The 22,856-nt window shown below is 37.4% G+C and overlaps 1 pseudogene; it reads left to right on the top strand.

Moving 5' to 3' along the window:
* The first annotated feature begins 13,206 nt into the window (after positions 1 to 13,206).
* Positions 13,207 to 14,027, top strand: LOC138145140 (peptidyl-prolyl cis-trans isomerase A pseudogene; annotated as a pseudogene).
* The last annotated feature ends 8,829 nt before the right edge of the window (positions 14,028 to 22,856 follow it).

The raw sequence follows: 22,856 nt of genomic DNA, 5'->3' as shown, positions 1-22,856 counted from the left end.
CTCTTTTTATTTACCTAGCACATGGTACTTGCTTAATAAATGTTTATTGATTGATTTACTGAACCAGGACAATGTGAGTTAAATATAGCCTTAGACATTTACCTCTCTGTGTGACCCTGGTAAGTCACTTAACCACTAACATCCTCAGTTATCTCAACTGTGGCACCTACATCCCAGGAATGTTATAAGTTTCAAGTGAGATAATATTGGTAGAATGCTTATCACACTGCAATATAAGGTACATAGTAGGCATTTAATAAATGCGCCTTCCCTACAGGGGGACCCTCTAGCTTCCAAATTCTGGGGCCAAAACAGACCATGTGTAATTTCTATTCTATGATATCCCTTCAGATAGTCAAAGGCAGCTATGAAGTTTCTCCTGAGTCTTCTCTAAACACCTGAAATTCCTTCAACTGTCCTTTATAACACAAAGGCGAAAGACTGCCCTCTTCATATCACCTTCCGGCTTACCAGTGTCCCATTTAGACTATGGCACTCTGGAGAGAAGCTTTGAAAAACTATGAAATGCCTCTAGCCTTTAGCTACTGGATCCTGGATCAGCACAGTAAGCAAAGCCCAGCCTTGGGCTCTCTCCTCTCTCTTTGTAACTTCTTAAAACCAAATTTTCAAAGGTTTCTTTGCATTGTTGTCCATATTGTACTTATCGTAAATACAGGAAACTTTACCTTTATATCACTATGCAGCCCCAGGCCCAAACAACAAAACTCTCTTAAGTGTTTATATGATGATGATGATATTTTCTTTCAAAAGTGTGGACAGTTCATTTGGCTTTAAAGGGTCTTTACTGTTTCACAGATTTGAGCAGGGTTGTTGGGAATCTTGAAGATAGGTCATTTTCTATATATGGGCCATAAGAAATATGTTTCCCTTTATTTAAAATCAAATGAAGCTGTATTTAGATGGAGGAAATATGCTCGTCAAACATTTGGGTAAGAACTGACTGTTAGGACATGGTGCTTAAAAGCTGATTCCCTAATAGCACTGTAATTAGAGAAGCCCCATGGAGTACTGGGGACCAGGTGAAATATATTATGAGTAATTGTAAAGCCATAGGAGGGCATGCAGAGGTGGCAGTAGCTGGGATATTTAAGGACAAGCAAAGCACTTACATTGCCTGGGATAATTAAATTGGCTACAACCTTCTTGCTCTTGGTTATATCTGGTTATTTGTAAGGGCATGGTCAGAAAATTAATCTTCAGAGATCAGAAAGGTATGACTCTATGTGGTCATTCTATCCTCTGAGCCTCCTGGAGAAGTTTTCCCTTAAGGGCTGAATTTGTGATGGTAATCATTATTCAAATATTGCCCAGGCTGTATTTCTGGCATGATGATTAATTACTCTGAGACAGTACTCAGTCACCCTAAGGAGATGTTTGAGAATTCCACGTTGATGCACCAGGACAAGGGGAACCAGTCCTCTTCCCCATGCCATTCTGGTAAGTTTGGTACAGGCGTGGTACAAGCTAGGAAGGTAAGCACGGTAATTGTAGGGGAGTCCCTTAGCAAGAGTAGACCCTTCATGTTATGGTGGTCGTTCCTTCTTCAGCTACACATTCAGCCTAAGTAGTATACTGGTAAGTTTCTTGGTATTTAATTTGGGTGTAGGAGTAGGATGGGGATTTGTTATCGCAACCTTGACAAATATCTTTATATATAAAGAACAGAAGTTTATGTACAAAAACATGAACGTGCAAAACTCTTAAAAATACATATGTACATTTATAGATATACACACATTCGTTTCATTTGATTACATCAAATTTGCACAAAGAAAAGGAAAGTAGCTAATGGTTAAATAGGAAGAAATCTTGTTAGTTTAAAGCTGTTTTTGTTGCCCTTTGTTTCACTTCGTTTTTCTTCTTTTTTGGGGCGGAAAAGGGGAAGAAGTCATTGCTCGATTTGCATTTCTAGGCTATCATCCCTCTGTAAAGAGGTGAAAAGCTTGCTTCATCTTCAGTCTTCACAGTTCTGTAGTAATTGCACAAATCGTTCTTCTGGTTCTGCTCATTTTGCTTTGTATCGGTTCATTTAGGTCTCTCAGAATGCTTTGATTTCATCACTTAGGATTTCATGATCAATATTCCATTACATTCATATGCCATAATTTATCACTGACCAATTGATGGACACCCTTAGTTTCCAGTTCTTTGCTACAGCAAATAGAGCTGCTATAAATATTTATGCACATATGAGTCTTTTCATATTTTATTTTGTTGCTTTTGGGTCTGGGCCTGGTAGTCATATCATGAATTTTTGAATATAGTTTGAAATGGTTGAAATAGCTAGGCCGGCACTGGACATCCCACATCTTTTCCAACAATTATTGTTTCTTTTTCTGTCATCTTTGCAAATCTGATATGTAATGTAGAAGCTAAAGGTTGTTTAAATTTTAATTTCTCTCAGTAGTGATTTGGATCATTTTCTTGTATAGTTGTTGATTGCATTTTCATTCCTTTGGCCATTTTATCTGTGGGAATGGCTTTTGTTCAAATATGTTTGCATCAATTTCCCATCTATCTTGGATATCAGACATAGAGAAACTTATTGCAAAGATTTTCCCCCGTTTAACTTTGCTTTGTTTTTGTTTGTGTGAATTTGATGTAACCAAATCGCTTTATCTTGTGTAATCCTCTCTATCCCTCTAATCTGAGTAACAATTTATACATCTACCATAATATTGTGGATAACTTTTCACCGATCCACATTTTGAAAGGTATCTTCTTCTCTAGTCCTTGAATTTGTATATGGTATGACTTTTTATATCTAGGCCATATATTCGTTTTGAGTTTATTATAGCATAAATATAAGATGTTGGTTTTTTAAGTCTAATTTCTGCCATGCTGCTTTTCAATTTTTGCTGAATAGTGAATCCATCCCCCTGCAGTTGTGGTATTGTATTCATCAAACGATTTTTTACTATGTTTAGTTGCCACAGATCTTTTGTTCCTAATTTGTCCTGCTGATAAACTTTCTATTTTTTAGCAAGGACCAAATAGTTTCAATGATTACTTCTCCATAATATAGTTTGTGATGTGGTACTCTAAGGTCCTCCTCTTTCCCACTTTTCCTTTTATTATTTCCTCAAAGATTCTTGACATTTTATTGCTAAAGTTGAATTTTATTATTTTTTTCCTAGTTCACCAATGTTGTCATTTGGTAGTTTGATTGATTTGGTTTTGAATAATTAAATTGATTTAGGTACTGTAATTTTTATTATATTGGCAGGTCCAACCATGAACAATTCAAATCTCTCCAGTTCTTGAAGTCTGTATTTCGGTAGTGCTCTGTGATTGTATTCATTTGATTTTTCTGTGTGTCTTGGTTGGTGTATTATCAAATGCTTTATATATTTTGTGATTATTTTTTAATGGAATTTCTTTTTCTGTCTTTTTCTACTGTTTGTGTAGCAATACTCAGGACTCACTCTTCTTGCTTTTTTTTTTTTTTTGGAGGGCAGTTGGGGTTAAGTGATTTGCCCAAGGTCACATGGCTAGTTTTTGTGTTAAGTATCTGAGGCTGAATTTGAACTCAGGTCCTCCTAACTCCAAGGCTGGTGCTCTATTCACTGCGTCACCGAGTCGCCCCTGGACTCACTCTTCTGAGACAGCTAGGTGACGCAGTATATTAAACAATTGGTCCTGCAGTCAGAAAAACCTGATATCAAGTTCAACTTCAGACATTTGCTAGCTGTGTGACCCTTAGCAACTTCTGTTCCCTCAACTGTAATATGGGGATAATAATGGCACCTACTTCCTAGAATTGTTTTTGAGGATCAAATAGAATGATATTTGTAAAGTGATTAGTATAGTGCCTGGAACATAGTAGGTGTGTATGTATCATTGTATAATGATTCTTTCCTTCCAAGAGTGAGACTAGTTACATATCCCATTCAGAGATTTAGGGAAATCTTTAGAAGTAGAATATGGCTGACTTTGCTATGGAAGAATACAGTCAGAGTATCACTAATTTGTAATAAATAGAAAGACTTGAGTTCTATTTGGGTTAATTTTGTGTCCTGCTTCTTTCTTTGCTGGTATTGTTTCAATTAATTTTTTGTTGACTCTAAGCAGATCATCATATCTGTAAAAAGTGATTCTTTTGTTTTTCCTGCCTCTGCTCATTACCTCATTTTCTTTTTCTTGTTAATGCCAGCACTTATGGAATGTTATCAAATAGTGGTGGTAATAATGCACATCTTTGGGTATTCCCTGATCTTATTGGAAAGGCTTTTAGCAGTTTTCCATTACATAGAATGCTAGATATGGCATTTGCCATATTAAGGAAAAGTTAATTTATTCCTGTGCTTTTAATGTACTTTAAAAAAAAACCAAGAATGTGTTATAGTTTTCCAAATATTAAACCAACTCAGCATTCTTGGTGTAAAGTCAAATTGGTCTTAATATGTAATGTTTTTTTAATATGTTGCTTTAGCTTCTTTGCTAATATTTGTTCAGTATTTTTGTGTCAATATTCATTTGGGGATATTGAGTGATAGTTTTATTTCTCACCCAGGTTTTTGTTTCAAGATTAGTATTTGTTTCATAGAAGGAAATTGTTAGGATCTACTTTCCTATTTGTGTGTGTGTTTGTGTTTGTGTGACAAGTTAAGATATGGAAATTTCCAAGGATTTGTTGATAGGCTTTGCTGCCAATCATATTTGTTAACATACAGAGACATTTTATAAATGCTTTTGTTACATATGCTCAAAACACAGACTCAGGTGTCTAAAAATGGTCACTGAGACCATGATAAAGTTTTTGTAAGTCTCTAATTTTAATAGATATGTGTGTTCATGTAATAAATACATATATGTACACATATATGTACACACAATTGCATTTTACAGTTACCAAAAGAGAAAAGTAAAGATTTACATTTCCAGATCAACTTGTAAAATCCATAGCAGGCTAATGGAAAAGAAAAAAGCTTACATGTCAAAGATTGCAGAAGAGGAAAAATTACATTAGATCAAATTGCAAATTGATCAACAACATCGAGAGGAGTTACTTTGGAATTTATAACTAGCTAATGGTTTTTATAAAACTAGCCAGAAATCCTTTTACCCCTAACCAGTTAATCATCTGAGTTAAATTATTAGAAGTCTCAATTAAATTTCAAACTACAAGGAAAGCCTCAGCAGGTCACATGATTTTCTTAACAAATAAAATAGCCATACTAGTGGCCAAATAGAAAATTAAAAACTCTTATGACAGCTAATATACAATGTTATTATAATTAATTTTTCTTTGTGTATTTGAAGGAATTCTACTAAAAATCCACCTGTTCCTTTTTTTTTCCTCTTTAGGAGTTTCTTTATGACTTAGTTTCTTTTTCTGAAATTGGTTTGTTTAAATTCTCTTTTTCTTGTTTTGTGAATCTGGACATTTTGAGGGGAGTGCAAATATTCATACCTTTCATTTATGTTAACATATTTATTTTATTTTTACCATATAGGGGATAGGAACTATCACAAAAAGAATTTCTAATTTCCTTTATTTTCCATTCATTTGTTGTGATCTTTTTTTCATAATTTTTGATATTGCTAATTTTATTTTCTGTCATTAAAATTGAGAGTAATAGTTAAAATCAATAATTTTTCCTAAAAAATCAGCTCCTATTTTATCATTTTGCTTTTTTGTGCTTTCAGTCTTAATATCTTCTTTCATTTTTTTCAGAGCTTCTATATGTAGTTAGTTCATGTTTTTTTAAAAAAATTGTTCTTGTTTTAGTTTTTATTTCATTGTTGTTGCATGACCAGTTCATTGATCTGGAAGGACTGCTTTGGCTATATCCCAAAAGTTTTGGTAGATTGTCTCATTGTCATTTTCTTTGAAATTATCTATTGTTTTTGTAATCTGCCCTTTAGTCAGTTCTTTAAGATTAAATTATTTTCTCTCCAATTTTTTATCTTTTCTTAAAAAGTCTTTTATTGATTTCAATTTTTTTGTGCAGGTTCAAAAAAAGGATGCATTTAATATTTTTGCTTTTCTGTACTTTTTAGTGAGTTTTTATGCCTAGCCCTTGTTAGTACATGGTGAATTTTTGCGAAGGTTCTATGCTCAGCTGAGGAAATGTATATTCCTCTATGTTGCCATTTACTAATCACCAGAGGTTGATAATACCCCAATTTAAAAATTCTTAAATGTTTCCTTGTTTATCTTTTTGTTTAGCCTGTCACTGAGGTCCCCAAGTATTAGAGTTTTATGGTTTATCCCTTTAGTTTGATTAACTTTTCCTTTAAGTTCTTACTTGCTATTCTATTCAGTGCATATATGTTGCATTGATATTATTTCCTTGTCTAGGATGCCTTTAAGCATAATGTAGTGTCCTTGCTTAGCTCACTTAAGCATACCTATTTCTACTACTGTCTCATCTAAGATCATGCTGCCCCTGTCTAAGACAAATAAACACAGCACACAGGATGGGAGCTAGCACAGGTTCACTCTTAATCTGGTCAGACAGGAAAGATTAAGAAAAGGTTAATCTTACTTTATTCTAGTCCAGTTTTCTCAGAAGAGGATTGCTGATAACAGGACAAACTCCTACAGCATTCCCTAGTCACCCTAACAGGGACCAGCGAGAAGGGGAGGGACAGCTATCCCTACCTCTCGATGGATCAGTTGAGACAGGCACAGCTAGTGCATCCCCTAAGTCCCCTCAAGCATCAATGGGGGCCAGTTGAAGTAAGCACAGATTCTCCCCAAGCCTTGATAGGGGCTGATCAACATCACAACATTCGTGCATCCAACCCTAAGGTTCCCCATTCACTGACCAATGACCACCTGTTTTATAGGATCAACAGGCCTGCGATGGCCTCACAAGTTTACATCACCTCATCCCTCTATCTCACTGAGCATTTGCAGTGGATGTTTGTATTATTTATCATTACATAATGCTGCACAAGCATCATGGAGATGTTTTAAGCCAGTTATGGGAACTCATATCTAACACTTGGGAACAAGAGATTGTTATGGCTATGGATCCTGGGAAACTGAACTCTAAGGAACAATAACAAAAGTCCACTTTACACACACTAAAATCCACCTACTTTGTTCTGCTGACAAACCTGAAGCAAAACAAGTTTTATTCTAGTCCCTCATTTTAACACAATCTTTTTTTCAAAGTGTTTTTGGTAAGCAATATATAGCTGATGCTGAATCAGAAACACAGGAATGAAGAGAACTTCCAGCTGTAGGATGAGGGATAACCCATTGAGAGGGAGCACCCACCCTCTAGAATTCTGTGATGAACACAGTAAGTGTGGGCCTTCACTGCTTCTGACTCCTGGAGGGCCATGGTTTCTTAAGTGTTTTGAGACTAGGGTGACTGAGGAAGGATAAGATAGTGATGCAGTGCTTGGCACATAGTAGGTGGTTAATAAATGTTTAATGATTGATTAATGAGCTCTCTATTTGCTGAGGTGATGAAATAATGCCTATCCTGGATGACCACGGATGACAAAATCCCAGAATTACCCTACACACAGCACAAGCATGTGCCTTTCAATCTCTGAGTTTCCAGAAACAAAATTTCTCCCTTCCCTAGGACCTTAGGATTTGTAGTGTCATAAGAGAATTTCTAGCTTAACTTTTCTAGAAAGGGAATTTTGGGGAGAACACATCCAACTCCATTTTGTTCTGTATTTACTGCTTTGCAGTTGAATGACTCCTGCGTGAACTAGAGGACCAATTGCAACAGCTGGTTTCTTATGGCCGTAATTAGTACAAAAAGACTTAATTGCTTAAAAAATAGTTTTTCAGTCTCTGGAACGTCTCCCTCTCTTATTTAGCCTGTCGGTTTAGAACTAGCTATATTCATAAGGAAACATCCCTTAGATGTTAGACCAAGATTAGACCAAGATAATGATGTACATTCTCCTTAACAAGTATTTTTTATTTCTTTGTATAATGAACAGCCATCTTTTTTTCCTCTTTGCTTCATGTAATTGTAGAAATACAAATGAATCGTGAAAGACAAATTTCCATCACCTGATATTTGTCATACAGAACCAGAGTGTAATAAACATCACCTGATTTGTTCTGGCTTACTTGGCATTAGCTAATAGAAGCCATGTCTAAATTCATGCAAAGTAGCATTGTCTCATATGCTTGTTAATTGTTGGCAAATTTTCCTTTGAGAACTATTTATCCATATCCTTTGACTACTTTTCAATGGGGAATGAATTTTGGTCTTATATATTTCTGTTGAAAATAATTATTAAGATACTGGGCTCAGCATTTGGTATTTAAAGATAAAATTGAAAATAGTTCCTATCCTGAAAAAGTATCCCAGTTTAGGGGATACAACTTGTAAATAAGTGTCTGGATGGTTATTTGAAAGAGCTTACATAACAAACAACGTTCCCAATCAATGTGCTGAGCTGGGTATCTAGGATGATTTAGAATGTCCTTTAAAGCAGGGTCATGGTCTATTGCCTCTGATACCTATTACAGCTTTTGTGAGAAGGAAGATAGTAAGGGTCGCTTGGGAACGGGCAATTTGTCTGATGAGGGTAATTAATAGGTTAAATCAGGGGTCCAGGTCATTTTGGGTTATTCCCATTGTAGGTTGTATGAGGTCATAGTTAGTCTGTGATTTTGACCATGGGTATTCTCAAGGTAAACTATATTAACAAGTTCTGTTATTATTAGCCAACATGAACTGGGAGTAGGTGAAATTCAGCAAGAGTTCCAAATACAGTAGTATTTTGAGAGTTTAAATGAGTATTTAAAGCTGAGAATCCTATGCTGAGATATTTGGTGGCCATTGTAGGCCAGGCTTGATTTAGGACTAGTCCTGCTTCAGATTCAGACATGGTACCTTGGATAGATGACTGGGCTACATTGCCTGGCATGTAGATAGGCCCTTAATAAATGTTTTTTTTTCTTTCTTTTCTTCCTCCTTCTATCACATAAAGGTAACTTAAGCACAGAATGGACAGGATATTCAGCTGGGATTTAATAATGAGCAGCTGAGGATAGCTCACCCTCAGGTATGCCTCTGTGTTGGCCTCTCTGGTGAGAGCCAGAGGGTGGAGTTCGTGTGTATTCCTGTGCTGGCTTTTGTGTTTGGGTTACTAGGAAGCTATTGTGTCAATGGTTTGAGACTCTTGGGCCAATTAATTTGAAGGATCATTTCAGGGCCTCTTTAAGGAAAAAAAGTAGCCTAGCCTATGTGGGGCATAGCTTTAGGAAAAAAAGCTACTCTATTTTATATGATTCTGCTATCAAAGTACTTACTATTCCTTCCTTGGTGGCCTTGGGTAATGAGATAAGAAGCTGGGAACTCAAAGAATCTGTCCTATGAACAAAGTAATTTCTAACAGTGTTTAATTGGTCTAAAGAGGTGGTGCCTAGTAAAATTTTCCATTCTGCAGCTATAACTATGTTCAGTTTGCAGAAGACCTTCAGTTCTTTCAGTTGCAGAATGAATAAACCACAGGAACTATTGTGAGTCCCTACTCTCTCGGGCTGGCAAAGTAAAGAAGGGGCTACATGCTGTCCCACCCATGACCCATAGAGTTATAAGACCTGTCTAGAGGTGGGGAATGTATGCATTTTCAGTTACAGATGAAAACTTTGGGGATTCAAATTGAGTCAAAAAAAAGTGCCAAATATGGTACTCCCAGCTTCTTGACTTCTTACTTCTATATTAGCTTTCCTGTTCTGCATCTAGGCTCTGCCCCATGGTCTACGTATGTATGTATCTCAGCTCCTTGCATATCACCTTGTTTTGGATGCCTTCACACCAGCCTGGTTTGACTTTTACAATTAAAATCAAATTCAAGAAGAATTGACTTATTTAAAGTAGATTTGAAAGACCTTTTTAAAAATACATCATCTAGATTCCTCCCTGTATTCTTCCTCTTCCTCTTTCCAGAGAACTACCCCTTATTATAAAGAATTTTTTTAAAAAGAGGAAAAAAAGGAAAAAAGTCAGCAAAATTGACCGACACTTCAAAACAAAAACAAAAATCTGATGTTATTTGTAGTATTTCATGCCCCTGGACCCTGACTTTTTTCAAAGGAATTGAGGGGGAGGGGTGTTCACTTATCTCTTCTTTGGGGCCAAGCTTTTTTTTTTTTTAAATTTAGCAACATTAAGTTTCCATTGTTTTGTGATTGTTCTTTCCATTTGCATTGTTGTACTCATTGTGTGTGTTTGAATTAGTTGAAGCAAAATTTTCCATGACTTTATATCCATCATGCTTATCTTTTATTAAAGTGCAGTAATATCCCATTATATTCATGTACCACAATTTGCTTGGCTATTCCAATGTGATGGGAATTTACTTTGTTCCTAATTCTTCTCTGGCTTTTGTGCAAACTTGTGCGCACTCACACTCACACTCACTCACACACTCACACACACATTCACACACACACTCACTCACACACATACGCACACACACTGCTGCTATAATTAGTTTGCTTTATATGGAGCCTTTGTTCTAGTCCTTTGCCTCTTGGGGGTACTTTCCTAGCAGTAGAATCTCTGGGGCAAAGAGTGTGGATGTAATTGTCACTTTATTTGCACAATTCCAAATTTTTTCCCATAATGTTTGCACCAGTTTACAGCTCTACCAACAATGTAGTGTAGTGTACCTGTCTCTCCACAACTCCTCTAAAGTTTGCCATTCTCATCTTTTACCATCTTTATAAATTTTCTGGGTGTGTGGTAAAATCTCATAGTTGTTTTGATTTGCATTTCTCTTATTACTCTTTTGGAGCATTATTTAAGATGATTGTTAATAATTTACCATTTATCCTTTGTTCACATCCTTTGACCACTTTTTTATTGGGGCTATAGATTTCTATTATGAACAAGCATATATTAAGATACCGTGCCAAGAACAGGTAATTTAAAGATAAAATGCAATACCTTCAAGGAATAGCCCAGTTTGGGTGATAGAACATAGACATAGCTAAGTGTTGACATAGTAATTTTAAAGAATGATCACAAACAACAAAGGGAATTGGGAAGGATTTCCAATGGGAGGTTGACCTGAGTTGAGCCTTGAAGGAATCAGGGAATAGTGAAGAAATATATTCCATGCAAGGGAAACAATCTATACAGTTTACAGAGACTGGAAATTGAGTATCAAATTCAGGAAGAGCATGGAGATCAGTTTGACTACAACACATGAGTATGAGAAAAAGAATAATGTGTAGTTAGCCAGCAAAGGTGGATTGGAGCCAGATTCCAAAGGACTTTAAATGTCAAGCTGAAGAGTTTGTTTTTCTTCCCAGATGAATGCTTGCTCTATTCCCAAATAGGACTCTGTGTCTTCCATCCCAAGTGGGAATTACCCTTCTCCTGCCAGAGAATTGGCTTAATCTTTGAAACATGGATCTGAGGAGGCGGAGGGGAAGGAAAGGAACTTAACATTGGAAATTGTCATGAAGCTATGTGAATTAGAAGAAAAAGAAATTCAATTGTGTCTGACTCATCTTGACTTCATTTGGGATTTTCTTGGCAAAGATGTTGGAGTGCTTTGCCATTTCCATCTCCAGCTCATTTTATAGATGAGGAACTGAGGCAAACAAGGATAAGTGACTTGCCTATGGTCACACAGCTAGTAAGTGTCTGAGACTAGATTTGAACTCAGGAAGATGAGTCTTCCTGATTACAAGCCCAGTGCTCTATCCTCTGTACCACTTAGATGAACTTTTATATAGATCACTATAAACTAAAACATTAAGGAACAATTAACCATATTCTCTGGAATAAATGAGCTTTGACTGAGTAGCTAGGTAGGATACAAGAAAGGAACATAGCTGACATTGTAGACAGCTCCCCAAAGACATGGACCCTCTCTGTATTTCTTGAACCAAAACTTCCAACAAAATACACCCCCACCTGAAATGCCATAAGGTTTCCTGATTAATTTGTATTTAAAACAACAAACAATAACCACTACCAACACTCTGGAGGCCTGGAGGAGAGCATCTTTAATGATCACAGGCATAGAAAGGATTCATGGATTTAAAAATAATATAATTTCAGTCTGGATCAGTAGCAATAATAGCTGGCATTTATATAGCTCTTTATGGTTTCCAAGATGCTTCACATAATTTAATCCTCAGAAAAAACCCTGTGAGATGGGATAATCTCCCTGCCACAAATCTCCTCAATCTGATTCATTCTCTACTTGGCTGTCAAAGTGATCCTCATCACCCATTCCACACTGAATATACTCCAGTGTTGCCCTGTCTCCTACAGGATCAAATAAAAAAAATCTTCTGTTAGTTATTAGAAGCTCTTAAACCCCTCCCCCCTATCTTTCCAATTTTTTTAACCTTAAATCATCTTTCCTCAGCTCCTCTTGCCCCCTGCAACCCGGTAACACTGGCTGCCTTGCTTTTCCTCAAATAAGACACTCTTATCTTTAACTCCATGCAGTTTCACTGACTGTCCCCATGCCTGGAATGAGGGAAATCATGTCTGCTTCCTGTTTTCCTTCAAGTCCCACTCCAGAATCCCATCTTTTCCAGCAAGCCCTTCTGAATCCCCTGAATTCTAGAACCTTTCCTCTGTTGATTACTTTGTGTCTGTCTGTCTCTGTCTTTCTCTCAGATCAGCTTGAGTGCTGGGCCTAGAGTCAGGAAGACCCTTCTTCCTGAGTTCAAATCTGACCTCAGATACTTCCTAGCTGTGTGACCCTAAGAAAGTCACTTACCTCTGTTTGCCTCATTTCCTCATCTGTAAAATGAGCTGGAGAAAGAAATGGCAAACCACTCCAGTGTCTTTGCCAAGCAAACCTCAATGGGATCATGAAGAGTCAGACACAGCAGAACCAGAGCAACAGCGTTCTGGACACGGCTTGTTTGTACATTGCTGTTTGCATGTGGTCTCCTCCTTTAGACCAGGATCTCTTTGAGAGCAAGGATTTTTTGCCTTTCTCTGTGTTTAGCCCAGTGCCTGGTACATAGAATGTGCTAAATATTTGTTGACTAAGATGTGACAGATATTATTAAGTTAGTTATGTAGACCGAGAAATTCATATCTTAGAGAAGATAAGTGGTTTACCCAGGTCAAATAGCTAAGAGGTGACAGAAGTGAATTTTGAACTTGGGTTTTTTGAGTCTAGTTTCAGCTATCTGTTATATGTTAATTATTTAACTATGGAGGCCAAGGAGTTGGGTGGATAATGATCAGGTTATATTATAAAAGGTATGGGCTTTGAAGACGCTGCCACCGAGAGTCCTTGTCTTGGTTCCGTGGGCTGGACACTGATCCTGGCTGCCTCTTCCTCTGCCATCGAGCCCAGCCCAGGCATCTGTGGTCATGGCCAACCCCAATGTGTACTTCGACATCACCGTAGATAACAAACCCCTGGGCCAGATTACTTTGGAGCTCTTTGCAGACAAGATTCCAAAGACAGCAGAAAACTTCTGTGCTCTGAGCGCTGGAGAGAAGGGATTTGGTTACAAGGGATCCTCCTTCCACAGAATCATTCCTTTGTTCATGTGCCAGGGTGGTGACTTCACATGCCATAATGGCACTTGTGGCAAGTCCATCTATGGGGAGAAATTTGCTGATGAGAACTTCATCCTGAAGCATACTGGTCCTGGCATCTTGTCCATGGGCAAATGCTGGACCCACCACAAATGGCTGCCAGTTTTTCTGTACTGCTAAGGCTGATTGGTTGGATGGCAAGCATATTGTTTTTGACCAAGTGAAAGAAGGCATGAACATTGTGGAAGCCATGGAGCGTTTAGGTTCTCGGGATGGCAAGACCAGCAAGAAGATCACTATTGCTGACTGTGGACGGCTCTCATAAGTTTTTTTGTTTTGTTTTGTTTTTTGTCTTAACCATCAAACCATTCTTCTGTAGCTAGAGATAGCACCCCGAAACCCCATCTGCTCTTATACCCTGTAATCCTTGTGCTCTCATTTGCTGAAATTCTCTTTGGATTTCATTACCTTTTTCCTTCCACAAGTCTGGCTAGACAACAGAGTTAAGTTTATGATTGTGAAATAAAAACTAAACTCCAAAAAAAAGGTATGACTAGCATGAACAAGGACTTGTTCTACAGGTTTTAGCATACTGAAATCAGGGAGTACCCTTTGAAACTTAGAAGTGACACTGTGAGAGGTTAGGAAGCATAAACAGAAATATGATTTTATGTGATGGCTAGTAACCTTTATAAAATCAATATCATGGTCTCCCTGCTTCCTCCTCAAAAAGCTTCTGAAGGACTTTACATGCAAGCTGTGAAATTTGCTTTTCATCCTAGACAGTCCCTGTTCATAAGGGGCTTATAGTCTAATGGGGGAGACATGTGAAAAACCATGAAAAAACAAGCAATATGCAGAATAAATTGGAAATATCAGAAGGAAGGGACTAACTTTAAGGGTAAGACACAGGCTAAAAATGTGAAAATATTTAACAAGGATTTTGGGTAAATCAACAGATGACAGATCCACAATGGATTATTAAAGGAAACCAGAGTGAGGGTTTTATTTTATTTTATTTTATTTTATTTTTTTGTAGACTTAGGGTATTTATTAACCTCTTGCTATTGCTTTCACTAAAGACCCTTCCCATTCCCATCTCCCTTTCCCAATCAAAATCCTATATGTCTGTCATAATCCAACTCAAAATCTTCTGACTTGTTCAGACCACAAACATTGATTTTTTTTCTGAATTCCTTCCAATATACATTAATTGTCTTCTCCTTGAAGCCTAGTCTTTGATTGATTATAACTGTCCTTTGTTACACTTCAGTAGATTTATGTTATGTTATGTTTCATCTCCAAATGTTGCAAGCTTTCTGAGGGTAGGGTCTGTATTTTTTTTAATTTTGTATTGACTAGTAAACCTAGAAGGGTGTGAGGGTGTGTGATAAAGATTGGATACTTTGCTTGTCTTGACAACTGTGCCTTCCCACAAGACTTCCTTTGGTGCTGCTGTCAATGACAAAGTAATGGGCTCAGAATAATAATTTTTAAAAAAATGTTTTTTTGAGATTATTTTCAACAGTTTGTCTATCATTCTCCTTTTTGTCACATACAAGCAATGTCTGATTATAGTCCTGAACAAAGTAACAGGAGGGGGATTTCAAGAATACATTTGTACCATACAGCCTGAAACAGTAAGCCAGTGTAAGTGACTGCTGGAAAACAGCTGCCCTCAACAGAAGATGTCGGCATGTAACCCTTAGACAAGGGAGATCTTGGGGCTGGCTCAGTGTGAATAGATACAAAGAGCTGTCTGTTAGACCAAAAGGTAGGACTGGGAGTGGTGATACATTCTGTGATGCTAGAGAAGAGACATGGAATTTTATCACTGTTGTATTAATATGTAGGTGATGTGCTAGGACATCTTATATATATATATATATATATATATATATATATATATATATTTATATATATACACATAGGATTGTATAATAGGCAAGGCCTGAATAAGGATGGGTTAGTAGCTCAGGTTCATAATTGGAAAGAAAAGAAATATCTGAGGGTTATCTAACAGTTAACAAAATGAGACTTACTTAGAGCATGAACAAGGGTAATAACACTTTGGGGCAGCTTGGTGGTAAATTGGATAGAGCACTGGGCTTGGAGTCAGGAAGACTCACCTTTACAGGTTCAAATCTGGCTTCAGATATTTAGCTGTGTGACCTTGGGCAAGTCACTTAACCCTGTTACCTGAGCTCCTCCTCTGTAAAATGAGCTGGAGAAGAAAATGGTAAACCACTCCAGTATCTTTGCCAAGAAACTACCAAGATCAAGGCAGCCAGGTGGCTCAGCGAGTGAGTAAGAGTGCTGGCCCCAGAGTTGGGAGGACCCGAGATCAGTTCCGGCCTTAGATACTTAACACCCACACAAAAATAACTGGCTGTGTAACCTTGACCAAGTTACTTAACCCCGATTGCTTAAAAAAAAAAGAAAAGAAACTACCAAGATGGTATCAACAAAGAGTCGGACACGAATGAAATAATTCAACATCAACTGCAGCACTTTGACAGCACGCATGCAGCTGCCTCTGCCTCCATACAGAACTGTATCTGGTTAGCAGAGCAGGGTATGTTGACTCATGGAGCTGGTAGATATTGGTCTGAAGACAAGACTGATTCTATTGGCTACATGTGAACTAATTTCATAAGTTACAGAGAAATAACACTACATCATTGTACTAAAGAAGGAGTGTCCATTTTTGCCACGGCCAGAAACAAAATCAGTCCCTTGAAATCTTCTACATTGGGTTGTTAGGTGTGGCTTGTGCTATCAGTTGGAACTTCTGACTGAAAAAAAAACTTTATTTCCATCAAACTTCATGGCTCTGCAAGTTACAAAAAAGATGGTTGTTTGGCTCTCGGCTTTTTCTTGAATAGGTCGGCAATTGAACATGTTGATTTGCTACACTGGAAGAAAATTGAAAAAAAATATATGTTCAGGGTTTCTTGTACTTAAGGGAAAAGGAAGCTAAGCCAGTTGACTTTCAATGACCAGGAGACCCCTACAATAGGGTATAGGCTTTAACCTTAGGCCCCTTGTCCTATTAATATTAGAAACAGTTTCTTTGTCTTTTAGGAAATGAACAATCACAATTACATAGTGTTGGACCCTGTTACTCTTGGGTAAATATTGCTCCTAAGACAGATGGCTTATTTATAGGACTAGTTAGAGTGATATCAACATTGGGGCATCTTCTTAGTCTGAGTCAACAGTTGCATTGAGTTGATTTAATGGGGGTGGAAAAAAATAATCTTTCTTGTGCCTCAGGCAAGATGGGACATCCCAAAAAGACATTTCTCTTCTTGGCATAGGCCAGTAGAGGTGTGTCTCATGATTTCCCCAACCCTTCCTTTCCCTACCTTTTTGCTTTAAAGATGCTTATCTGTGTAGTGCTATTCCCAGAAATGTTAATTCACAAACAAGGAAGGGGCTAGAATTAAAGTCTCTAGGCTTAGCCATCCTTTGGACCTCAAATTCAGTAAAAGAGGAGATTGTACCAGGCAATAGGCAAGGTTCTTTCCCTTTTCATTTCATGAACCTATTAACGAAACAAAGTGACTTTTATGGAAGCTACGATCTTATCTAAGCGTCATCAAATAGAAATGTGAATTATCCTAATTTGATGACCCTTAGATGAGATCAGACCTTCCAAGGAAGTCACTTTGTCTCTCCTCTGCTCATCCCAAATATGAACATATTTCTGAATATAACCAACTTCCCTCTCTGTCTCTGCTTTTTGATTGAAGACCCTTCACCTGTGAACTACTCTTCATTCCGGAAATTATTGAGTTCACTCTCTCCTTCCCTTTCCTTCTTTCCTCCTTTATTCTCACCTATAAATGCTCTTTCTGTTCTCTTAGGGATTCTCAGATAAGGTGAGAGTTTAAAATTGTATTGAATTTTGAGTCGTAGATGCATAGACTATCTTGTGTGTTTTCATGATCCATGTACTTGTCTATAATTTTAAAATTTCTTTTATTTTTAAATGGATTTGCCTTGCTCACTTTTGGCTACCTTAATAGAAATAATTCAACTTTCATTTGCTGAAAATTCATTTTTTATTGATAATTAGGTACACATTTGAAGTAGGTATTATTTTGGAGATGCCAATGGATTTTTCCTTTGAATTTTGGAGCATCAAGTTTGAGGCTTATTTGTGTGTGTGTGTGTGTGTGTGGGGGGGGGTTGGTATTTTATTGTGGTTGCAATGTTTTCCCTCTCTTCTGACATTTTTATTATATGGCTCTTTTAAGCCAGAGCATTTATTAATTATTTTGTGGATTCATTTTGGTTGTTTATTCATTTTCAAAAGTCTCTGTTTTTTTCTGTGATGTTTTCCTTTCTATGAATGCTTTTCTTTCTCCCCTGTATTGTTCTTTTTATTTGATTAATTTCTTATTATTTTGAGGTGATAGAGGGAAGTTGGGATTAGATGGTATTTCTCACTCTGTCATTTTCCCAGAAATTCCTGATGAACCTATCTAGGCATGGTTTTATACTGGATGGAGGAAATAGACAACTTTCCAAAGTTTCATGCATAAATTAGGACTTGGAAAATCTCTTGTATCTTCCAAGAAAGGACAAAGAGGACCTAATCAACTCTGGAGGAACACATTTTTTTACTCTTCTTTTGAGGTCCTAGAAACATCCTTGAGATGGCATTGACTGGTAGTATTATTTGGTCAGTAGTTTACATTACAATGGACAAGATGTAGCATTGACTGGTAGTATTATTTGGTCAGTAGCTTACATTACAATGGGCAAGATGTGGGAAGGCAGATTAAAGGTTTTATAACCCTGGATAGCAGAAAAGCTATATCAAGCCTAGGGAAACATCTTGAGGATTAAAAAAAAAAAAGACTTCTAAGAGCTGTGAGTTAATTGTTCATCATGAGCTTTCTAAGGTTGAACCCACTTTGTCTTGGAAATGTACAAACTTGTGGGAGAGTCTATCACAGACATTTGTGGGTTATTTTGTACCAGTTATACCACTGTGGGAAGTACCCTTTTCTAAAATCTAATTAAGGAACAGCTAGGTGGTACAGTGAAAAGAGCATTGACCTTGGAGTCAGGAGGACCTGAGTTCAAATCCAGCCTCAGACACTTGACACACTAGTTGTGTGTGATCTCGGGCAAGTCACTTAACCCTGATTGTCCTGCCTTCCCCCCTCCAAAAAGACCAAAAAAAAAATCTAATTAAGTCTGACTGGTAATCATGGGGGAAACAGACCCACAGAAGCTTGTGAGCCACAGCTTTTGAAAGACATTCCCAAATCCCTTTGAGCCCTGGGGGTGGCAATAACTATACTCTGGGTACTTGACTTCCACTAGCAGAAGGGGTTGGTAAAGTAAGTGTAGAGCATGTGTTATATAAATTAGAGGATGAATATAAAGAGAATAAACACAAAGTAGTTAAATCTAATGTAGCTTGAGAGGGCATTAGCATATCCCCTAACAGAATTTGGCCTTTAATATTTGTTATAAAAAACAAAACAAAACAAAACAAAAATAGCCACCAAGTCTTTTTAGTAGGCGTGTATAGTCAGACACAATTAGTATAATGTGGATTAAGTACTTGCTGGATGTGTAGCAAAGGTAAAATTTATAATCTGACAATTCTGAATATGTTTAAAAAATGAATGCAAACTTTTATATTTTATTTTCATTTATTTATTTATTTTCATTTCTATGCTTCTTAAGTTCTACTTTTTGTTGAATAGTTATGCTCTGGGCCTGAAGGAAAATGCTGTGAACATCCCAAAGGATAAGTCATAATGTTAATAGGAATCATTATTTAAAATATTTGAGAGACAACTCTCTGAATTCTGACTTTTCTAAGAAGAGAGTCTTTTATTGTTAATAAAATCAATTTGCATGTTATTGAATTGAATGCTGGGATGGGGAATTGTCAGTGATTTTATTGTTAGTTATCTAATGATCTGTTCTTTGGTCTCTAACCTTAAAGCGGGAGGCTTGGGAGCTGTGTGCTTGCTTTCTTTCTGAGTCCATTTCTAATCATCTACTATGTTGGATTCACTTCTGAATCTCAAAACATTTTGTTGCATTAGAAGCCCTACTATTTTGGAGCAATCTTTAATCATTTATATTCTTCCTTGAATAACTTATTTTGGAAGCATTGAGAAAAGTAACTCAGATATATTTAAATTTTGCAGGCATACATTGTTCTATAACAGCAAAGTTTCTCAGTGTATTTCTTGGAAGGTTCTCTTGATACAGTAAACCTCTAGGGACTACAATAAAACTACCTCAATGGTTGGCTAGCAAGAATCGAGTTGGGGGAAGGAAGCTTACCATAAATTTCTGGTGCAGGAAAGAATAAAGGCAGATAAACATTGCCTATATTATCACCTTAGGGAGAAATGGAACAAATGAAAGCTTATTGTTCTATTCTCTCCTCAGCATCACATCAGAAGAATTTGCCCATTAAATCATCCTTTCTAAATTTATCTGAAGAAGGATTTTCCTGTTCAGTTGAATCTTTATAGGATTTTCCCTAGTGCCTTCAATAGAAAATTTGTTTTCTTATACATTCCTGGAATCAGCCAGAAAATATTTTGGATAGCTCATGTTGAAGTTGATTCAACAAATATTTATTGAGTGGCACTACACTCTGTCACATAAGCAGCTGGGGTGGTGGTGGTAATTGAAAGATTAATTCGACTAGGTTCTTCCGCTCAGGGCAAGAACAATTAGCAGAGAAGGTGAGAAGCATCTACTTCAGAAAACTGAATGTTTAGGAAAGAGAATCTAACAAGTACATACAACAGGTACAACCAGCATGCTAGGTGTAGAACTAGAAGAGGGATAGATTTCCTTGGAGGAAAGGACTAGAGAAAGCTTACAGGAGGGAGGAGGTATTTGAGTTGGGCCTTGAAGGATAGGATTTTCATACATGTGCAAAGGTGTTCTATGAAAAGGAAAGGTAGGTAAAAATGCAGATCTAGTTTAGAGAATGGTCTAGCCAAGAAGGAAAGATCCCATTGTTTGGTTTAAATCTATAGTTCCAGCAGTTGAAGATAAAGTTGAATAGCTTCTGGATGAGGGAAAATTGTGAAATACATTGAATTCCATGATTATGGGACATAGCAGATAGAGAAAGAAAGGAAGGAAGCAAGCATTTATTATATTCCTACTATGTGTCAGGCATTGTGCTAAATGCTTTTCAAATATATCATTTGATTCTCACAATAATACTGGGAGATTGGCCTTATCATTGTCCACATTTTTATTGATGAGGAGACTGAGGCTGATAGAGGTTAATTTTTCAGGGTCACACAGATAGTAAGTGTCAGACCAGATTTGAACTCAGGCCCTCCTGACTCTTTATCCACTGTCACTTTGTACCTCCAGATAGAGCAGTGCACTTAGAATTGGGATGATCTACATTTCAATCCTCTTTCTATATTGACTAGGGAATGATTATTGATAGATCACCTAGTCTCTCTGAGCCTCAGTTTCCTGTTGGTAAAATTGAGGTAGTAATTTTTGTTGTTCAGTTGTTTGGCTCTTCATGACCCATTTGGGGTTTTCTTGGCAGGTACTGGAGTGGTTTGCTATTTCCTTCTGCTTATCTTTGTTTTTTCATTTCAAGAAACATTTTATTTAAAATTTTTTTTTAATCTTGGGGGATGAGTTAATGGTAGAAACCCCAAGGCCCATAGCAGCCCCTCAGGTCATTCATTAAACTGGTAAGACCAGAGGAAACCACTGCTCCCAGTTGGTCCTGTCTGCACGGGGCAAGCCCTGGGAGCCACCCAGGGAAGGTTCTACTAGGAGGACTGGGAATGGGAGCCCCTGCCTGCCTTGCAGACAGCAGGAAGTACTGTCTACCCTCATGACATTCCAAGAAGCCGAACAGAGGAGAAAGGAAGACATTGATTTCTCTGCCTGCTGGGACAGGGACGTTCCATGTTTATGAAACCAGTGGGGGTTAAGCTGACCAGGAAAAATCCAGTTAACCCATATTTTCTTTCTTTTCTTTGGTTTTTATAAAGGAAGGTAGAGGTAGGGAGGTGCCTGTATAGTGGTCCTGTACTCTGATTTCTTTCTGTTGCTTTTGGTTTGGTTTTGTAAATCATATCATTTTTCAACAAGAGTTTTTAAAAAGAGAAAATACCTACAATAATTCTTGTTAAGGCCTTAAGAAGGGGTTAGTGAATCTTTCAGGGGTCTCTCTGACAAGGGAATTAAAATAGCTGTTTCACAAACAGTTTTATTTAAAAAAGCTAAAAGGCAACCAAGTCCCTCTCCCCACCCACAATAAATATCATTTTAACCTTGCTGCCTTTTGGTTTTTGTTCATTTTTTCAGGTGAGGAAACTGAGACAAACAGGGTTAAGTTATTTGCCCAGGGTTAGATAGCGAGAAAATGTCTGAGACCAGATTTGAACTTGGGAAGATGAGTCTTCCTGACTCCAGACCCAGCACTCTATCCACTATACCACCTAACTGCCTCATAGAGGTAGTAATACCCATAGTTTCTACCTCACAGGGAGACTTAAATGAAATAATGTATGTTTTAAAACATTATAGAAATGCCAGCTGTGATTGCAATGTGATTGTGATAATGGCAATGGCAAAGGTGATGATGCGTAAGAGTTTTGTCTTTATTCATTAAGCAATAGAAAGCCACTGAAGGTTTGAAATACAGCAACATGCATTTATTAAGCCCCTACTGTACATCAGGCCCTAAGCATTGGAATCACATGATCAACACTAAGTTTCAGGAAGCTTTCTCTGATCAGAAGTGTGTGAAATGGAATGAAGATAGGAAAGAGAGAAAGAGAGAAGGGAAAATATTTTAGTTCAGTGGGAATATAGGTTTGAGCTAGGGCAGTGGAAATGGAAAAGAGGGCATGACTGTGAAATATCATGGAGGAAAATCAGTCAGAGTTGGTAATATCATATCATGGGATCACCCATAAGATCACAAGTTCAGAACCTGAAGGGATCATATGGGTCAACAAATGATGAGACTATAGTTTAGAAATCTGTGAGGTCATCAATTAACTCCTTCATTTTATGGATGAAGAAACGGATTCTCAGAGAAGGAAAGTGATCTGTCCAAGGATATACAGAGAGTAAATGCAGTGTGAAGTAGGGTTCTCTCACCACAAATCTAGCATTGGGCCCCAGTGTTGGGATGATCTGGGGATCAAATCCGGGCTCAGATACTTAGCACCACACCAGAAATAACTGGCCGTGGAACCTTGAGCAAGTTACTTAACCCTGATTGCTTAAAAAAAAAAAAAAAAACAATTGGCATCTGATTAGCTTTGGGCTATTTGAGGACCAGTTTTAGCTATTTGGAGACAGCTAAATGGGACAGTGGAGACAGTGGAAACA

This window comes from Petaurus breviceps, unplaced genomic scaffold, assembly GCF_028583685.1.
Source record: "Petaurus breviceps papuanus isolate PSGF00001 unplaced genomic scaffold, PetGlider_PUasm1.0 90730, whole genome shotgun sequence".
Taxonomy (NCBI): Eukaryota; Metazoa; Chordata; class Mammalia; order Diprotodontia; family Petauridae; genus Petaurus; species Petaurus breviceps.
This window is presented reverse-complemented; position numbering and strand designations above follow the sequence as displayed.